Source organism: Solanum lycopersicum, chromosome 4 (genome assembly GCF_036512215.1).
Source record: "Solanum lycopersicum chromosome 4, SLM_r2.1".
Taxonomy (NCBI): Eukaryota; Viridiplantae; Streptophyta; class Magnoliopsida; order Solanales; family Solanaceae; genus Solanum; species Solanum lycopersicum.
In genome coordinates, this window is record NC_090803.1 from 49,496,222 (window position 1) to 49,517,286 (window position 21,065).

The 21,065-nt window shown below is 31.9% G+C and overlaps 1 long non-coding RNA gene across 1 annotated transcript; it reads left to right on the forward strand.

Annotated features, from left to right (window-relative positions):
• Window positions 1-10,260: 10,260 nt before the first annotated feature.
• On the forward strand, window positions 10,261-11,319 carry LOC138347909 (uncharacterized). Its single transcript, XR_011220470.1, has 2 exons — window positions 10,261-10,323; window positions 11,052-11,319. It is a non-coding gene; the product is annotated as an uncharacterized lncRNA (long non-coding RNA).
• The last annotated feature ends 9,746 nt before the right edge of the window (window positions 11,320-21,065 follow it).

The following is a 21,065-nucleotide window of genomic DNA, read 5'->3' on the forward strand; positions in this document are numbered from 1 at the left end:
TGATAATAATGCACTAAAAACTTAAGCATGTATAACTAAATAACTGAGATATCTAACCTAGCATGTGTATTTCAAGAACTGAAAAAATACATATCTAGGGTTCTGAAATTCATGCAATAATTTGAGTAATAACATGATAATCTGATTTGGAACATATAACTAATTATTTTATGAAGTTCTGTAAAAGTTCTAGAAAATTAGATCTAATCATGATATAGGAATAAAAAATCTTACTTAAAACTAGGGACTCAATAGGTGAAAGGAACTCACTAGTGAAAACTCGCATACCCGGTGATAAAATTCACAGAGAAAAACTTAGATTTTGGGGTTGGAACTGCTTGAACCTTGCCGCATTCTTGAATTAGGGATCTTGGCCTTTTTCTCCTTTCTTAATTCTACTTTTCTAAGTTTTTATTTATCATTTGACTTAGGTACTTCGTAATTATGTTTCTAGGCTTAAACTAACTAAAATATGATGATGTAGGGTCAAAATGATGTATCTTATGGTTTAAATGAAGTGGAAAAACACCAAAAGACTCCTGAGTTAATTACCGTCGGAAGAAATGACGACCTGGACAAATGGTCCGTCGTTCAATCGACAATCCATCATTTGGGTCTATTCGACAGACCTTTACTAAAATGGGCATAACTTTTTACTCGAATTTCTGATATTAGCAAGGTTGGTGAATATGGAAAGATAATTCAATTATCTATCTGTGGGTATGTCATGGGACACCTAATTCTCTTTGTTCTAACAGTTATGATCAATTGAAGTTGACCAAACTGCAATTCTGCCCTAAATGTCTGTTAATTTTCATGTATGGTCAGACCGACCGACCTAGATCGAATGACCGTCCATACTGGTTAAGGTGGTTCATATCAGAGAGTGGGCGAATGGGGTATCGATCAACAGACTCAGACTATGGACCGTAGGTCCGTTGATCGATTAGGACTTTGCCAAATTTTATGAACTTAGTTTATTGGGGGGTTTTTGACTCAATCGACGGATGTGCAGGACGGACCCTGGGTTAGGATATGGTTCGTCGATTGAAACCGTCGACTACATCTGTAGATTTTCTTAAAAGTTGATTTTTGTTCTGTTTTTGATACGGGGTGTTACAATAAGAGACAGTTCTTGACACCCAATTTTGACCCTTCCCCTGATAAATTAACCTTCGGGCTTCATTAATTTTATACGATTTAAAATAATTAGCTTTAGAAAATTCAAAATCTTTTTCAAGTTGTTTTTAAATAATTTTAGTAGCTTTCATGTTTATTTTTTTTTTGAAGATATGTCCTTTATACAATTAACTTATTTTATAAATATTCCAAGATAATCTCAAAAATATTTTATTTTCATTAAGCGTTTTATTAAACTAATTTAGTTTTAGTTAAATTTATGTTTTGATTTATTAGTTTATATTTAAGTTAATTATTTTGTTTTGTTAAAATTGCGAAGCTTGTAAATTAATCAATACTAATTCGTCTTATTTAATTTTAGTCATATTCACCAAGAAAATTTAATTTGACTAGATTTTAGATCTATACTTTTTCAATTCTTGCTCCATCTCAATTCAGGTTAAATCTCTTCTATTGTAGTAAGCCCAACGTGTCCAAATTAATTATCTTATTCAACATCCAGCAAATTCTAAAATCCCCAACCCTTTTCTCAACCGAACCCATTCTCTTACCTTAACCCGGTTCAATCTTCTTATAAGCAAAACGAACTCTTGGAACAAATCACGCTTAACATTAACAGCATCCCATTCCAAGCGGCGCCTTTGAGCAGTGATAAAACGACAGTCAATCGGCGATTCACGGAAAGCTCACGGCGTCTACGCGTACAGATAGTACGCTGTCTCTATTTGTCTTCTTCCTCTTATCTCTTTCAGTTCGCAGTTGCAAGGGCACGCAGAATCGTCCTTGCGACCTCAAGATGAGGACACGTTGCACAAGGACGTTTGGGACTAATCCCAAGAGTCCATTCCCCTTCCCTCTTTCGGAATGGTTTCAAAGTCCAATGAAAAGATTGTTTATATATTTAAGTGAAATATTTTGAAAAAAAAGAATTTTTGGAATGGGCTTTGACCCGAATTCTCGCCTTTTGCCCAAAAATCCAACCCAGAATTCTCTATTAATACCCTCTGCCTATTCAGTTTTAAGGGGTGGAAGAATTGTTTTGGAGAAAAATTGGAATAACTTCGAGAAAGAGTTAGGGAAACATATAAAAAATATATATAGGCATTAGGAAGAGCTATCTAGAATTTTGGGAAATGAAATAGTGAACTATCGATTATAAAATTTACATACAGATATTTGGGTACAGGTTTCAAAAATAGAGAGGGTGAGAATTCAGTTTTTCTCGAGTCACCTACTTCGTTTCTCAGTACACCGGAGCTTCTTGGAGTCTTTGGAAGTCCCTGCTCGTCCCGTCCCCCATAATCGTTGTCCCCGAAAAGGTAACACCCCTTTGATTCTCTTGTCTTCGTGTTGAGTAAAATGATGTTTCTCTTCGCTGTTTTTTGAAATCTGCATTACTGTTGATGGTTTGTTGAATGTTTGACATGTTGATGTGTCTATCTCAAGGCCACAAATTCATGTCTTGCTTTTAATAAAATTTTCCCTATTGCTTATCTATGCGTGACAAAGTCTTAAACTCTATATTTAGTATTTTTATTTTTTTGTTGTCGATCGTCTTATTCACAAAATCATATATGTATCTTTCGTTATTATTAGAAGTTTGTTGTCAGTCAGAAGGAAAAGGTTTGTTATATATGTCGCCTCGCGTTATTGTTGAATTAATGGTTGTTTATATTTGCTAAGTTCTCGAGATCAGTATTTTTTTTGCATCTGTTCTATTAGAAATTTAGTGACACCGATTCTCTATTTGGAAAAGCTTGTTCTCAAATGTCTTTTTTTGTTTATTATCACTGGTAGATTTTATTTTTTTTCGTTGATGATTTATTGCATAACTATAAAATTTGATGGTTAATGTGTTAATCAATTGATTTGTTCAATCTTTCGTCTTCGTTGTCCCATGCCATTCTGAAAAATTACCCCAACGCACATATTCGCATCCCTTTTCGTTTGGTAAAAATGAAAAAAAAATAAGTAATGAAAAAATAGTAATTGTTCAAGTTCGTGCAAGATTTTTCATGGGTGGGTCCTGCTGCTTTAGTTTATTAATATAGTGGTTTTGTGGAGTCTTCTTTTCATTAAAGATCAACACAGTAAGTTTAATGTACTGATCCTACTAGATCTTTTACATGATGCGTGTGATCTGTCCTTTGCTTGCAGCATTGGTGTCTCACCTCATGCTTTGAATATTATAAATGGAGCTCCCTAAAGATCCCGATATTTGGATAATCATAGAGTAATTGTGTACATTATTAAGTGATACTTTAATAACCTTATTTGTTAAGAATGAGTCTTAATTTAATGAGAGCTTGACTTGAACAATGATCCAATTAGTGTCCTGCATGTTATCTTCCCAAAATTAAGTGTAAGTTTGTGATGATTTGATCATCTTAGCTTTCATCATATCATTGGCGTGGGACAAGTTTGTTTTGAGTAAGTCCAGTTTGCATCAGATAGATTCTGTGTTAGTTGGATTATGAATGTTAACTTATCTAATTCTTCTTATTTACTTTATTTCAATGCATGTGACATTTACTCGAGTCCAATTTGTACTCCATTTCCATTTATCGGAATTGACTTCCTATCGAGTCGGCCTCCATTTTCGAGATAAACAATTGAAGAATAATCCTGTAAAAATTGAAGTACAGGACCAAACGCTGAAAAAATTCAAAACACAACAAGACGTTGAAGATTTTTGACCAAGAAGTCCAAATTTAATTTTGAAATATTGTATTTTATTTTGGAGCCTAAGCTCTTATCGTTTTGTATTGCTATTATTTTGGCTAGTTTAGGACAGGTACAAGTCAAATGGGCCCAAAGCTTGAATGCAAATGGGGTTCAAATACCGGTCAAGGCGGACAGAAACCGGATTTGGACCCAATCAAACTCTCTCTCTCTCTCTCTCTCTCTTACTTTATCGTTATTTTCTTGTTATTATTTGTCATTGGTTTTGCGGTCGAAACTCCAAATCCCCACAAGACACTGGTATGTTTTAACTGGTTAAACTAAATTGATCGCCTTTATATAAACTAAAAAACATAATAAATAAGCTTTGCAAGTTAAATAAACTCACTTAAATAGTATGCTGAATACTCACCCTTTTATAGATTTCAAATAAAGTTGAATCTAAATTAAAGCATTTTTAGCCAAATAAGTTAGTTGGTTGATAATCGCGAGTTAGCGAGTTTTTTAGGTGCCGTAAAAACTTTCCTAAAATATAAATATGAATCCTGAACCCCCTTTGAAACGATTTCAATCGATTTTCTGTTTAGATCTTTTGAAAACTAAGTTTTCTTGATTTTTCGTTAAAAATTAAGTGGCGACTCTCAAAAAGTTAAAAAACTTTAAAATTATTTTCAAAAAATGTAAAACACCTAGACCTACCTCTTCTAGAGATATCAAAAGTTTCTTGGGTCTTGCTGGTTATGACAAAAGGTTTGTGGAAGGATTTTCATACATAAGATCTCTATTTACTAAGTTTACTAAAATAATGTTATATTTCAGTGGTCAGATGAGTGTGAGAAGAGCTTTGTAGAACTGAAAACTAGGTTGACTATAACTTATGTTTTGAATCTACTAGCGGGTTCAGACAGTTATGTGATATACTATGATACATCTAGAGTCGTCCTAGGTGTTGCGTTAATGAAATGAGGTAAGGTTATATCATATGCTTCTAGACAACTTAAGTTCCATGAGAAGAACTATCCAACTCATGACCTCGATCTTGATGTAGTAGTATTTGCTCTTATGATTTGGAGACATTACTTGTATAGTGTTTACGTACATGTGTTTCACCCAGAAAGAGTTGAATATTCGCCAAAAAAGATGACTTTAATTCCTAAAAGATCATGATATGAACGTGCTTTACCATCCTAGTAAGGCCAATGTAGTATCTAATTGTCTTAGCAATCTATATATAGGTAGTGTAGCATATGTTGAGGAAGAAAGGAAAAAACTAGCAAAAGATGTTCACCTGCTTGGTCGGTTAAGAGGTTGTTTTATGAGCATATCAGATGGTGGGGTAACAATACATAACGGAAATGTGATTCACCTCCAAGGTTCATAAAATTACCCTAGAAAAAAAAGTTTTCAAGAAACTAACTTCCTCCAGGATTCATCTATCAACCAAGGCAAGATCGAAACTTCTTAATTTCATAATCTTAAAATTAACTATTGACTCCTCATGAAATTCATAGATTTTTTCAAGAAAGCTCCTCAAGAACTCACCTTCAAGGTTCAAGAATGTTTTTATAGGTCTTCTTCAAAAATAATTCCTTTAATCGGTAATTGGAGTGATTAAGGTATGTAAGACGTCAATGAAGAATTCCTTTCATCCTCATATCCAAGATTGATCAATGTTTATAATTTAAATTCCATAATTATGGTTATCTAACCCAATTTCGAGTTCATCCATAATCTTGACCAAAATTTCATGTCTTCCTTAATTAATTTTTCAAGATTAAAGATTTTTTGCCTATGTACTTTTTTTTTATTCTTAGTAATCTTTACATTGTTATCCTTGTGAGTTGTTGACATGAAATTATTATGATTTCATGAAGCTTATATTTCAAATCATGATTTTAGAGTCTTTATACTATTGTGAAAATGAATTACAAATACTTATGAGTTGTGCAAGTTAGAAAACTCTCTCATGATTCTAGTTACATACATGGCTTTGAAATATAGATTTTTAGATAGATGTGATCTTTGACTTACAGAATGAGTTTGGTCTCACCCTTTATTCATACAGACCATATAATTTATCAAACTATGAGCATATTATACAACTATATTATTATGGGAGTACAATTGAGCAATCATATGGCGTAAGAGTTCAAACAACTCAAATCCCATAAAATATGTAGCCATCGTAGATAGGATCGTACAATAAGAAGAACGACTCCTCACCTGCCTTTCAGTCGATCTATTAGTACAATTGCATTCTATACTCCAACAAGGTATAGAGCGGATGTGGATACATGAGTAAGACGTTGTATCGTCACGAGGCTCATAGTGATGGTTGAAGGTTTGAGAAACTCCCCAGTAAAGTAAAGAATATTTATACATATATACATATCCCAGTTCAGTTTAGAAATTAATCTTATTTCATTGATATCACCCAACTTTTTACCAGCTTTTGGTGAGGCCGCATTTCTTTCAGAGAACTCTAGTCATTTATTTGCTTTATAAGTTTTATTTAAGGTTGTTGTGGGTCTGTCCCGACGCCTGTCTCATATAGTAGAGCCTTAATAGATAGAAAATTATAGAGAGTCTCTCGGTATTTATCTTCAGATTTTTTTGCTAAAGTATTGTTGTTTACATTTAGTATTCTCAGACAGTTTAGATGGTATTTGCCCTAGATTTTTTATCCTTTTTACTTAGAATTAAGAAGGCTTGCGTAAGTCTTCATCTTAGTAGTTAGTCATGCCAAGGGTTCACTTGGGGACAAGAAATAGTTCTCTAGTGCTTGCATATTCAGGTGTAGGCACGGGGCATGAAATATTTTGTATTAGAGGTCAGAGTTCAAGTATTATAAGGTTTCTATAAAGCTGTGTCAAGTAGAATTTTTTATTGGTTTTGGGGGCTTCTATAAATGAGGGACTACAGATATTAAAGAAAAAATTCCCATCTTTCATAATCTGAATCTTTCATAAAGCTAAGTCAAAAAGAGTTATTTATACTCGTATGTTTTCTCAAATTCATTCATTTGAATACCAATCATATTAGATGTGGTTGAATAGAAAAGTCAGTCCCTTATTGATGAGTTGTTCTTAGCTGATATCTTATGAAAGTTTGTAGTCGGGGCTTGAGAGAAGCCCATGAGTCAGTTAAGTGTTGAGCTTTAGAGGAATGCACTCATGTTCATATGAATTATGTGTTTGAGCTAAAAGTTAGTTGTACTCTTTTCGTTAAGACTGGTTTCAGTTAAGATCCTTATGGGGAAGTATGTTTAGATCGCAGGTAGTATCATCACCAGAAAACATAGCAAGAGTTACAAAATTATGAGCAGTAGTACTGGCAGTGCCTAGAGTTAGAGGAAAGTACGCAGAGGTTTAGTAATATAAGTAAAGGGGATGGTGTTTTGACAGGATATGTTACTATAGTAATACACCTAGTAGGTTAGTGATGAGGATTTTTCCCTTATGGTTAGACTAAGAAGTGATGAGTTTTGAAGATTCCATCATATAGTTGGTAAAGTGTGTTGTAGATAGAAAGGACTAGTAATTTGGTGTTGATTTTATGGTACAATATAGAGGAGGAGTTGTTGGTTAGGATATATTAGAGTATACATTAACAAAAAATGAGTTTATATTGATGTTCCATTATTTTAGTGAAGATCAATAAGAATTTAATAGAATAATAGAGTATTTATGAGTTGATAGATCTAAGTTAGGCTTATGATTCTTGAACGGAGAGAAATGTGGTATTCAAAGGTTTATAGAGATAATTCAACAATAATGTATGGTGAAAGGGTAAATAGTACTTAAGTGGTAAAATGAATATGACGGTGATTTTAAATTAGTAGACTGGAGATAAAGATTTACTACTTGTCATAAAATTTATAGGACGAGTGTCAATTAAATGTTCATTTATTTTATATTCCATATGAGAGCATTCATTTGGATTTGGTAGTGCCGGTGACTATACTCCAAATGATTCTAGCATTTGCTTATAATATTTTTTGACTACATTCTTTTTCATTTTCTTTACATAACTACTTTATAGTTTGTCTATATTTTGGCGACAAATCACCTTCTATACCCATCATCTTAGTATTCTCCTCCGCACCCTCTTCATTTAATAAGTTATCTATGCCCTTATTTATCTAATCCATTTGATTGGTAACTTGAATTATCAATGGATTCATCTCATTATTGTATTCTTTTTCCAGAACTGTAATAATTGTTTAATGCTTAGTGTGCTCCTTGTTTAAACTATTCTCCTGGACTGCTTGCCTTCCATATCACTTTATTCCTTTTCCTCTTTATTAACTAACATTGTATTGATCATTTTATTATTATGCGTTTCTTCATTGGGACCTTTACAATTGATTTCTGCAAACTTCTGATGCACCCATTCCTTTCTGTTTTCCTCTTTCTTTTATATATCTCCTTCTTAATTGCATAAAACAAAGTTAGTCACTTTGATGCCTTCATGCTCTATAGCGTCAACTTCCCCTAGTACATGCCCATATTTCTCTCTCATGTATTTTCTTTTTCCTTTCTAGCAATTGGTACTTACTATGATAATAAATATGCTTATTCCTCACAACTTTTCCACTAGTCTGTTCTCTTTCTTGACTTCCCTCTTTCTCTTCTTACTTGTTGTTATTCTCCATTGTACCTTCTTGCTCATGCCGGTTGTGTAATTCAGGATGAATATTCCAACATTCTTTTACATCATTCCCTTGCAGACAACATTAATTACAGTACTTTGACATATGGTCTTATTGTATTGTGATCCACTTTGATTTTAGTTCTCATTTATTGTTATTCTCTTCGTTGATTTTAATTCTATGTGGTAATTTAGCTACCATCCTACTTCAACTTTCAGCTTATAGTAATTTTGTCTTGTCTTGCTCTTTTATTTAATTTCTACTTTTACATAAATTTGGAGGCAGATCTAGCATGGATATCCAAGCTACAACAATTGTAGTTCCTACTCAAGCTCAAACAAAGGATCCTACTTTAAACATTTGTATCTAACAGTACCCCTCATTCGCCTTGATATAGTAATTTGTTGTGGGCAGTAATTACACATAATCTTCTTGTAAAGAAAATCAAATAAGTATGCGTCTAGTATCCAAAATTCCAATACTATATTCGCTCGTGATTCCAAATTACTCTGGGATCAACTTACTAAATTCTACAATTTCTAATTTGTCATATGAGATCTTTCCTATGATTTCACATTTTAGATTCTCCTGTAATTAGGCTCTAGATCTCTTATGATTTCCATGTAACATTAGGTTCCCTATGTATCATAATGACTGGTTTAAGAGGTACTTTGGGACTATTATTAGCAATAGGTTTATGTTTGATATTATGTGCATCAATCTTTCATAGTACGATTGTGTATGATAGGCTTCTAACTACCTCATATTGTCTTTGTCTTCTTTTTATCAGTGTTCTAGTATTACTTTAGTTAGTTAATTAATTTTTAGAGTTAGCATTAGTATCCTTGTTGTATTTATATGATTTCTATTTGAGCTCGGGGGAACTATGATGCCAACTTAGTATCTGTATTTTGGGACTCATACTAGAGTTCTACATCTTTTTCTGATGCAACACAATATAGGTTCGTTGAATCATGATTGTTTTGTTGCCTTTGTTGATTAGATCCTATGAGATCTTAGCATCCGGATTAATGTTTTCCCTCTTTTGTACTATCTATGTATTTTTATATTTTTATTAAACAGATCTTTTTTGTATTGTCTCGTTCTGTCCTTAGACACTCTTGTATCCGTGATACCTGGTTCAAAATTTAATTGTTATTAAAATTTTCTTTTCTCGGAAACTTTTGGGCCTTTAATGTATATTTTGTATAGTTATGTACATATCTATGAATAAAAGTTACCTCAATCACTTAAATTAAAATTATAGATTCTTTGTGTATCTCTTACCATAATATTATTAGTAAGAAATAATTATAAGAGGGCTACTTTGTTGAGCTTATTTTCTTCACATATTATGTCTATATCTGAAGACTCAAAACTTATACTGTACATTTTTGTGCTAGATAAATAAATTGCATGAAGTAATATTTTTTTTGCTATTTATTATAAAGGAAAATTTTGAAATAATAATGTCATCAAATGCAAAATCTTTCACAAAACAAAAAACCATAATCAACACAAATGTTATTATGCCAGTTGTTCCTCCAATGTAACAAGAATATTCTATGCCTTTTGGAGTGCTATTTATCCTAAAAATCAAATTGCAAGGTAATTTATCAATTCTTTAATTTTACCACTGATGAAACAGTTGTTTGAATTAAAATTAATATTACAAGATAATATACATTATATTATTATATTTAATATGCATAAAATAATATTTTAAAAGAGATATGTATAATTATTTGCAATATGTACTAATATTTTATTTATGGGATGGTTAATGCAGGAAGAAATTGCCGAGGGAGATCGAAATCAGGATTCCCATAAAATTTTCAATCCATTAGCGGGTAACATTGATAAAATTTTAAACATATTTGTCCTTTTCTAAAACCTCAAATAGTTTTTGAAAAAAAAATATCATCAAACTATTACCACAAAAATGAAAATAAATTCTCTTAACAAAAACATTTTTAAAGATAACTCAGACACACAAATTGTGCTCATATTTGTTATTGTGTGTTTTTACAGCCTCACAAACAAATAACATACAACCAGAACTTTTTGTTGGCTCCTTCTTTTTGAGATACTTGTTGACGATTCTTTTTATTTATCTCGTAAACTATGAACCTCATATATTGCATTGTTAAGATTATTTTTTGATAATTTTAAAATCTTATTAGCTTTCTTTATTGTATTTATCCAAAATATGTTGATGTTAGATATTTATCGAATGTTTCGTCAACACCAAAATTTATATTCACACAATACTTAAAATAGTTGGATAAAATCTAAACCACACCATAGAAAGTGATATTTATTTAAGTCATCCTCAACAAATTATATACTTATTTTTTATGCACCCTTTTATATATTGATATTACATTACCTAGAAGCATAAGTGAAACAAAAGTCTCAAATACAATTAGCAAGAAGGGTCCTTATAGAAATATTGCTCTTCACTTTATTTATTGCATTAATTTGAGATTTTATGGCATGTTGCCTATCTTGAATAATTGTTCGTTTTTCCCTTTAGCAATTTTATTAACACTACGAAAAATATGACTGAACTTGCCAGGTAATATTGATGTGCCTTCACCAGTCTTTTTCATGTATACATTGGACAACAACTACACCTCGATGAACCTACAACATAAACCTACTTCACAAGATCAGGATCCTACACTACCTAAGCAGGTAGATGATCACCAGGGGCTCATCATTGAACCTGAGGGGTTTGGGTATGATATATATAATTTTACATATTATAAAGATGTTAGTTTTCTAAGTTATGAAATTGACCTCTTAATATTTTAATTATATATTTCAATTTTAATTTACGCCAAGGGACTAAGGATATCCTTATACATGCAATTGAAAAGTTATTTAGTGATGCATACTTGACCTGGGATGAGATTCCACAAACAATTAGGCAACAAATTTTAATTAATTGAATATAATTTTAAATTTATTCTTTAAATTCAAACTGTATGTATTATTATTCATTTATAATGTTAGAGCTTTAAAAAAATAAATTCAGGAAAAGTCCGTATTGCTTTCCATACATGACAAGAAGATTGCAATTAATTTTGAGATACGGGTGAGACATAGAATATTAGAATCCTATAATGGTCGCAAAAATGATACAATTTCCAAGTGGTGTAAACCAAATATTTGGGAAGACCTATGCCAAATGTGGAGGAAGAGAGCGATCGATATCTAGTTAATCTTTATGCATATTCAAGCTCAAGTCCTACACTAGTTCCTTATTGTTTAGTTTGAGACACTTAGTATTTCAAATGTAGGTGAGCAAATCACATACTAATCATGGTGGTGTCTTTACTCATTCCTCCTTTTTTCATTTTAGTTATTATAGGGTTTATGTCCCTAGACTCTTATGTTTTTATTTGAATAAGATACTCCTTCACTAGATTTTTGGAGATTGATAATGTTATTTTAATATTTTTGGGCATGGAGTCATTTTTGTGCTATCATTGTTCATAGCGGATATTCTATTTTGATTGGTAGATTGCTTAATAAATTACATAATTAATCGGATGCTTCTATTTTATGGAATTCTTAGCAAAATATTCTATTTATATTTGACATCTAATAAGATATATTGGTTCGCTTGGAATGAATAATTGCTTGTTGAGTTTACAATGATGATTGATGGACAAAGTTTAGTTTATTTTCAATTTCAGGATAAGGAAAAACTTTTAATATTCCTTACATACATGTTCATAAAGGTTGAAAACATACCCCTAATATCACCATGCATCATCCAAATGATTAACAATTACATAAAAAATATTAAACATAAAATAAAACTAAGGTATCTCCATAAAGACAAGCGGAGAATGTCAAAATTGAAGCAATAATTATGTTCCAAGTTCTTCTCCTCTCAATTAAGCAATAAATATTGAAATAAGCTATCACATTTCATTTATATGTTATTAATGATTATCCTTTTCAATTACCAAATCATTGCTTCATCATAATATTTTCATATTTACAAAACCAAAATTGATAATGAATACAAAGGAAAAATCATTCTCGAAGTTACATTAAAAGGTGGCTGAGTCTGCTACAGTATAAACCCCTTGCTCTTTAACATAACACAATAATAAACTATTATTAGAGTCATAATTCAAAAAACAATTAGAAACCAAATAAATTTTATTCTTACACTAAGCTAACAACAGTCAATATCAAGATAATTAAAATAAATAGATAAGGGAGTCTCATATGAGGTCTCATCATACAACTGAATGATACTTTAATCAAAAGCATCCTTGAATTCATAAATTTTTTATATGAAAATGTAGGAAAAAGGATCTGATATATCCCTCAACTTTTTTATTTAGACCTGATATAACCATTGTCATGAAAGTGGCTCATATATACCCTTAATTATAAACAAATGGCTCACATATACCCTTTTTATCATGACCCGGGTCTACACCCTAGACGTGGCCGTCACTCAATACTATTGATGGTCCCCATGCAAAACCACATCCTTGTTGACTACAAGCGGAAGACTAACTTAAGCATGCAAAAGCAAAAAACTGAAACACAAACTTTAACTCAAATGATAAACTCTGAATAATATAATATATTAAACTCGTCATAAAATAGGCAACTTATGTATTTAAAACATTTAATAAAATAATTGAATGATACATACTTCTTAACTAAACTAAATATGTATGAAGCCTCTAACTGATAATGATGGAAGTCGGGACAAGATCCACGACATCCTGACCATACTAAAAAGTAAATGAAATCCTCCAAAAACAAGGAGCCTCACCATGGATAACTCGAATTCTTGGATGTATCAACGAAGCTCATGTTGATGGTCCTGAATACATGTGTCTACATCATCAAAAGATGTAGGAGAAATGGCTTAGTACATGAATGTACGAGCATGTAAGGGGAATTCTAAAATATAACATAAGTTTGAAACTTGAATAAAAGGGGAACATACTTACCTTTTTTCTTACTCACTCAACTCAAGGAAGAACAGACCAACTCAAGATACTCAACTGTTGATACTCAACTAAACTCATTTCAATATAAGACAATTTAAAATAAGTGCAATATAAATAAAAATTGCTTAAAAACATAATGTCAACTCTGTGTATAACAAGGATACACATAATATTGATATATATATATATATATATATATATGAAATTACAATTAATTGATGTATACAAAAATACTATAACTTATGTGAGAGTTTTTCTAACCGACAACCATCATTTAGAGCTATAGGGATGATACAACGTTACTCGACCCACGCTGCCAACCATCCTAACCTTTCAAGAGTATAGGACTTTAACTGTCTAATGGATCTACTAGTAAACTTTGAAAAGGATTCATCTAAAAAGTATGACCATTTTCTACCCATGATGGCTACATACTTTTCATGGAGACTTGAGTAATCTCAAAATTGCATCCCCTCATCGGTGATCAATACTACTCCCAAAATTATGTTGGCTCTTATGTTTTTAAGAAATACTAATTATGTGGCTTGAGATTTGTTCTCAAAACATAGCTTTAAAAGCTCTCTTCGAAATCATAGTTTTCCTACCTGTTTCATTTTATAAAGTTATTACTCTTGTCTTAAGACTAGCTCAAATTCTCTTTACAGGTTTATATGTGAAAACATTTGTAACTCTTAGGGATTACTTCTGTTGCTTAACTTGTAACTTGAGCCTTAAAACAAAGTTAACAATGTTTGTTAAAGATTCCCGAAAACCTTTAAGAATTTTACTTTATCTTACTATTAAATTTTATATTTGACTCTTCACTTTTCTTGAATTAAATTATGGATTCAAGGATCTTTATCTCATGTTTATGGATGATTTCATGATTTTCAACTTGGAGGTTCATGCGAAATTATGAGCATGAACTACTCAACTCGAGAACTCAAAGACTCTTATTCTCTCAAGATTGTTTGACTTATGGGGATGATTTGGAAATATGAACATGAAAAATTCAACTCAATTACTTCTTAGGTAACATGTAATAATCACATGATTATGAATCAATCTCAAAGATGGACTAGGAACTCAACACTTAAAGGCTTAGAACTTGAAGATAGTATTTCTCTTAAAGATGCTCAACTTAAGAAGTTCATACTGAATTATGTGCATGAAACAATGCAACTAAGAGGTGTACACAACTACTTGGAACTCATGTATATGACTCTTCTCATTCTCTTCTTACTTCCTCAAAACTTAGTTCAATCCAAGATGGATCTCAAAGAATCCACAACTGAACTTAAAGGTTTTCTTGAACTCTACTCTTAACTCTCTCTTAAATGTGAATTATGAATTCAATAGTTTTGGTTCATTATATGGAGGATATAATGATGAGAAGGTAGACTAATGAATAAATTATCTTCATCCTCACATTAACTTACTTGAGTCTTGAAACAAGTTACTAGAAGTTGTAGAAGAGTTCTCAAAAGGACTCAAAGGGGTTTCTTAGAATATTGGAAAGAATTATAAAACATAATCCTAAACTCTACCTTGAATTTGATTTATGAATTCAAGTTTTTTATAATGTTCGGAATGATTTTTAGTGTTCAAAAGTATCTTAGAGTAGTTAGAATCGAAAAGGAGTGATGGTGCTATTTAAATGAGCTCAAACAGCGCAACCAGGGGTAAACTAGATAAGGAAGGTGACCCTGGGGCTATGAGTGGCGCGGGATCAAACTCCTGAAGTAATGAGAAGGGTTTGGGACACTTTGGCAGGCGCGTTGTGCTAGGCCCCAACCAAGAAAATCTGCCGAACAGTTTTGCTCGTTATATCACCCTAACTCGCCTAAAATCGAAGAGTTTTTCCCCAATCAGTTGTATTCGATTACTTAACATAATAAAACTCTAATATACTGTAAAAAACACTTAAATTACTCAATATCATCATTAATAAATCATCAAAACCCCAACCCAACTAGATTTAGAATGAACTTCAAGAACACCTTCATCAAGAACTCTAATTTTTATACATTAAGAGTGAAATTTCTCTAAAAATAGCATGATTGGCGTCAGAGTGAACAAACCCAACATTATGGAAGCTTACATACCTCTCAGGGATTATACCTATGTTGAAAATCCGCAACTAAACTCAAGAACGTCGACTAACGCCTTAATCATTTCCTCTTTTCCCCTCTTTTCTCTTCTTTTCTCTTCTTGAATTCTGAACTAAAATCCTAGGTGTATATTAGGATTATAAAACTGAACATATAAGGATTAGAACCTTAAAGGAGTACTAAAAATAATTAACTCTGATTGGGTAAGAAAGGACCAAAATACCCCTCACTATTTTTTGCTAACTTTCCTTAATTGGTTATCCTAGCTTCAAAAGGTCATATATCACTCATTCAAACATGAAATTTAGCAAACTCGGCGGCGTTGGAAAGATAATAGAAAGATCTTTCCTATGGTATCTTTTAGAACACGTAGTTCATCCTTTTCTAGAAGTTATGGTCATTTGAATTTAACCAAAAATTCATACTTCACTTAACTCTCAAATTCAAGATTTTGCTATTTCAAATTTAATTCTTTTTAGAACTCAAGGTGCTAAATCCTGTGAAATGACATTAATACTTAAAGAAATTTTAAATTCCTTGGTGAAATATCACTCCCTACGATTAACGGTTCGAATCCTAGTTTGAAAAAATTTCTAGGGTATTACGCTTTTCCTCTAACAGAAATGAAAAAATTAAACCTTTTTTTATTATTTTTTTCTATAAATTATAATCCCATACGAGTAAATTTAATCATTGTCAAACACTTTTTTTATTACTATTTTATGTTTCAATGAATAATTCAGAATTATTATTTTGATAATCAATTATATTTATGTTCACTAATATTCTTGTAAAACTTATAGTAAATGATCAAAAAAATTCTTCGAATACAAAATCAACTTACAATATAGACAAAAAAAATAGTTCAATTTTTTTTAAACTAAGGAATGAAATAAAAATAATTAAACAAGAATAAGAAACTCAAATAATTATAGTAAAAGAAGTCAAAAAGTAATTTATGTATGAAAAAAATTAAACTATACGTTGAACTTTGATAGAAGAATCATATATACCCCTAAATAATTTTTAAAAAAATATTAAAAGTAAAAAATATAAATTTAAAACTATTTTTTTATCTTCGTTTAAATTAAGGGTATATGTGAGTTCATTTTGTAACGACATTGGTATATGTGAGTCATTTGTATAACGGTAAGAGCATACATGTGTCACTTTCATAACGAGGGGTATATCAGCTCCAAATGGGAAGGTTGAGGGTATATCAGACCCTTTTCCCTATAATGTATGCATATCATCAAAACATAGTTTCTTAACAAAATCACTTATAGCACATGAGTTCATGAGAAATTCATTGAAAACATTAAAATATGATCAAATAGGAATGAATAAACGTGAAATCAATTGAATCGTGGAAGAATCATAAAATCCCTTGAACTCTCTCGTACTTTGGAAAACTCTTCCATTGATTGTTTCTTGTATAATAGAAGCAGATAAAGCAGGAACTCTTTATGTTAGGCTAAAAAAAGAGTCTTCTACTATAGAAGGTATTAGTGTGTATAATGTAAAAGTAATCCCTTTACCAAATGTTACTAGCCATACTCAGCCATTCACTTGTACTAATGCATTTTAAATTTTAATATATCATCTTGTTTACAGAAAATGGGTTGAATAGGAACCCATTGATAGAGTTTCCACATACAATAATCAAAGCCCTAATTGAAACCTTCAATAAAGACTTGAATACTTGAAACCCTAACATTCTTGGGGAAGATGACTTAAGAGAGAATTCCACTGGAGTTTGAGAGAATGAGAGGGGATAAACAACCCAAAAATGATGTAGTTTATGAGTTAAAAGAGTTGGAAAAGACTCAATGAACCTTGAGAAATACCTAATGCCTATCAAATTGACCGTATGACTCTTATATACGATCCTTACAAGGTACTAAGGATTATACTTGTCACTAGTACAACAAATACTGGAAATCCCAACTTTTTGATGTTCAATGACAAACCAAGAGTCACGGCCTGTCATAACTTTTATGAGTCATATACCCTCTTCGTAAATTGATTCTCAATTCATAGCATGGATCCTAAAGCATACAAACCAAGAACAAACAACAATGAGTTCTAGTTCCTAAAAAGCCCATACAATACCTTAACATAGTATTGTTCTTTTCATTGCACATATTGTAGCCTGAGATTCTCCCCTACTCAATTTTAAACATAATCATATATACATATAAAGATATAATCATACATACATATACATATACATATATACAAACACACACACACACACACACACACACACACACAAAACAAGAATTTCCTTTTAATTTATTCATTTCTATAACTAGTCTTTCCCTTTCATTAAAAGTTGTGACTTTCCTGAAAAGTTGTAACATTTATGGAGAGAGCAACTTTGATGAAAAGTTATAACTTTTATGAAAGGTTGTGACCTTTCTGAAGGTTGGTAACTTTTTTAAAGAGTTGTGACCTTTTCGATAAGGAAAAATAAATATTTATTCACACTACCCTTTGTTGTCTATAAATAGAGGGATTTCCTCTCATTTTAAAACAATGAAAATTTTGAACTTCTTCTTCTGCACAATTTAATATTCATGTACTTTGCTTATGTTGAGTGACTTAGTGATACCATTATTTTTGTATTAATATACTGGTGAATATAATCGTTCTGTCTGGAGAGAATCTATTTCTTTAAACATCGGGTACTAGAGGGGAATAATTTCCTTAAGGGGACACTGTACATTTAGTGGCTCAACTTTTTTCTTCCTATTACCTTCTATTTTTACAGATCGTGATATGTTTTTTTACTATCATTAATTTATGCTTATGTTATTAATTGTTGTTTTTGAATATATGTTTTAAACTTTTTTGTTTATGTTTTTGCAAACTTATTGTTATATGTATTTGTTAGTACAAATTAAGTTACACATTTCAGTTAAGTATTCACGCAAGTTTTTCTCTACTAAATTTGTTGATGGTATAACAAAAAAAATTCTTACAAATCTATATTACCATCTCTTGAAGATAAAATTCAAATTTTGTATGCCATTGTAAGGACATAAAGACTTGAAAACCCTTATTGTATCTTGATGTGTGAAGTGAACCCGGAACAAGAAGATGAAAATTAATAAACTTTTGATATAAGTTCAAGGATGTGTCGGATGACCTATTGACGAATATGACTAGACTAGAGCCTCTTTTAATTTCAAAGACATAGATAATTACACAGTGAATTAATTTTTCATATTCAAATTAATTGCTCATATTCAATATGATGTATGAACAGATTCTCAAGTTTACTGCAAGTTGTTTGAACTCTTGAATTCTTATTCAATACTTCACAGATTCTGGTGCATAGTGTATTTATACACACGTACAGAGAGTCCATTTTAGCTATCTCTAAGTCCTAGTAATTATATATGTATATATATCAAACACAACTAAAACATTATCACATATCTATTATATTTACATAGTTTTGGTTGTATAGGAGTCCTAGGTTACACCAAAGTCCATGTCAGATTCATTGTCTTCTCATTTCACCACTTTCAAAGAGTTTATGAGCAACACACTGATATATCAAATAATGTTGAGGATTCATCAAGCAAATTCCTCATGATGCCACCCTTAGATATGAATAATGACATTAACTCTCAACCTCATGCAAGTGAATCACAAGGTACTGCACCATATTTTTCAATCAATGAATAACTGCCAGTTTCTGCTCAAACTCCACAGTCTACAGTCTCATATTTACCTAGAAACACCTCATTACCTATTGATTTTTCTACCACTCCAGGAACTAATATTTCCGTGATTAACCTGCCTCAGAATCACAATCTTCACTTGAAATATTCTCACACATCCTGTCCTCTCAAATACTCCCATAAACCAGAAACCTCGACACAATTACACTCGCCAATCTAGTTCTTGTAATACTCACACAATGTTTACTCGTACCAAAGACAAAAATATTCCTCCTGATTCTGTCCAGTCCCTCACAATAGTTCTAAAAACAACCTTCTGTAACAAAAGAATGTCAAAGAAGAATTACTCAAGCCTCATTGGACAGCAGCAACGACCGAGGAGACTGATACATTAAGAACCACTGGCACTTGGAAGTTAATCCCTCGTCTTCCTTCTATGAATTTTGTTGGTTCAAAATGGGTCTTTAAGAAAAACTTATGGCAGATGGAACAGTGAAACTCTTCAAGAAAAGACTAGTCCCAAAGGGTTACAACGAAATAGAGGGAGTAGACTTTGAGGAAACATTTAGTCCAGTGGTTAAGGCGACAACAATCTGCATGGTTCTCTCATAGAAGCAACTCTCAAATGGGAAATTAAGTAACTTAACGTTAAAAATATTGCCCCGTTAGACAGGGTTGCACCTAGAGGAGCCACTTCTGGTACTGGTGGTGGGGCAAATCGTCTATATTTAATCACTAGCTTCCAAGAGAAAGAGAACTCTCCAGATGTTGTCACGGGTATGATCAAAGTCTTTAATTTTGATTTTTATGCTTTTTAGACCCAAGAGCAAGTTTATATTTTGTAACTCCTTATTTGAAAATCAGTTTGGCGTTCTTCCTAAAAAACTTAGTGAATTCTTCTGTGTTTCTACACCTGTTGGGGAATCTATTCTAGTGGAAAGAGTCTATTGTGATTGCCCTGTTTCTGTCAATCACAAGGACACCATGGCTGATCTAGTAGAGTTAGACATGGAAGATTTTGATGTCATTCAAGGTATGGACTGGCTTCATACCTGTTATGCGTTGATAGATTGTAAACTCTACTTGTCAAGTTCCATATTTCTAATGAGTCAGCCATACAGTGGAGTAGTAGTTCAGCAATGCCTAAGGGTCATTTTATTTCGTACCTAAAGGCGATAAAGTTAGTGTTAAGGGGGTGTATCTATCACTTAGTCCAACTAAATGACTTAAGTGATGAGATATCTTCCCTTCAATCAATTTCTATAGTGAAAGAGTTTCCAGAAGCTTTTCCTAATGATCTACCTGGAGTCCTTCCTGAAAGCGAGATAGAGTTCGTCATAGACATACTCTTCCTATCTCTATTCGACTATACAGAATGGCACCACCAAAGTAAAAAGAGATAAAAGAACAATTGAAAGATTTGATGGAGTAAGCCTTCATTCGACCAAGTGTCTCACCTTGGGGCGCTCCGGTCTTATTTGTGAGAAAGAAAGATGGTTCCCTTAGGATGTGCATAGATTATCGCCAATTTAATAAGGTGACTATCAATAATAAGTATCCTCTTCCGAGGATAGATGATCTTTTCGACCAGCTTCAGGGTTCTTCATGTTTCTCAAAAACCAATCTCCGATCAGGCTTCCATCAATTGAAAGTTAGTGAATGTGATATTCCAAAGAAAACTTTTAGAACTAGATATGGGCATTATGAGTTCCTGTTATGTCCTTTGGTTTGACAAATGTACTGCAGCATTCGTGGACTTTATGAACATAGTCTTTAAACCTTATTTAGATATGTTTGT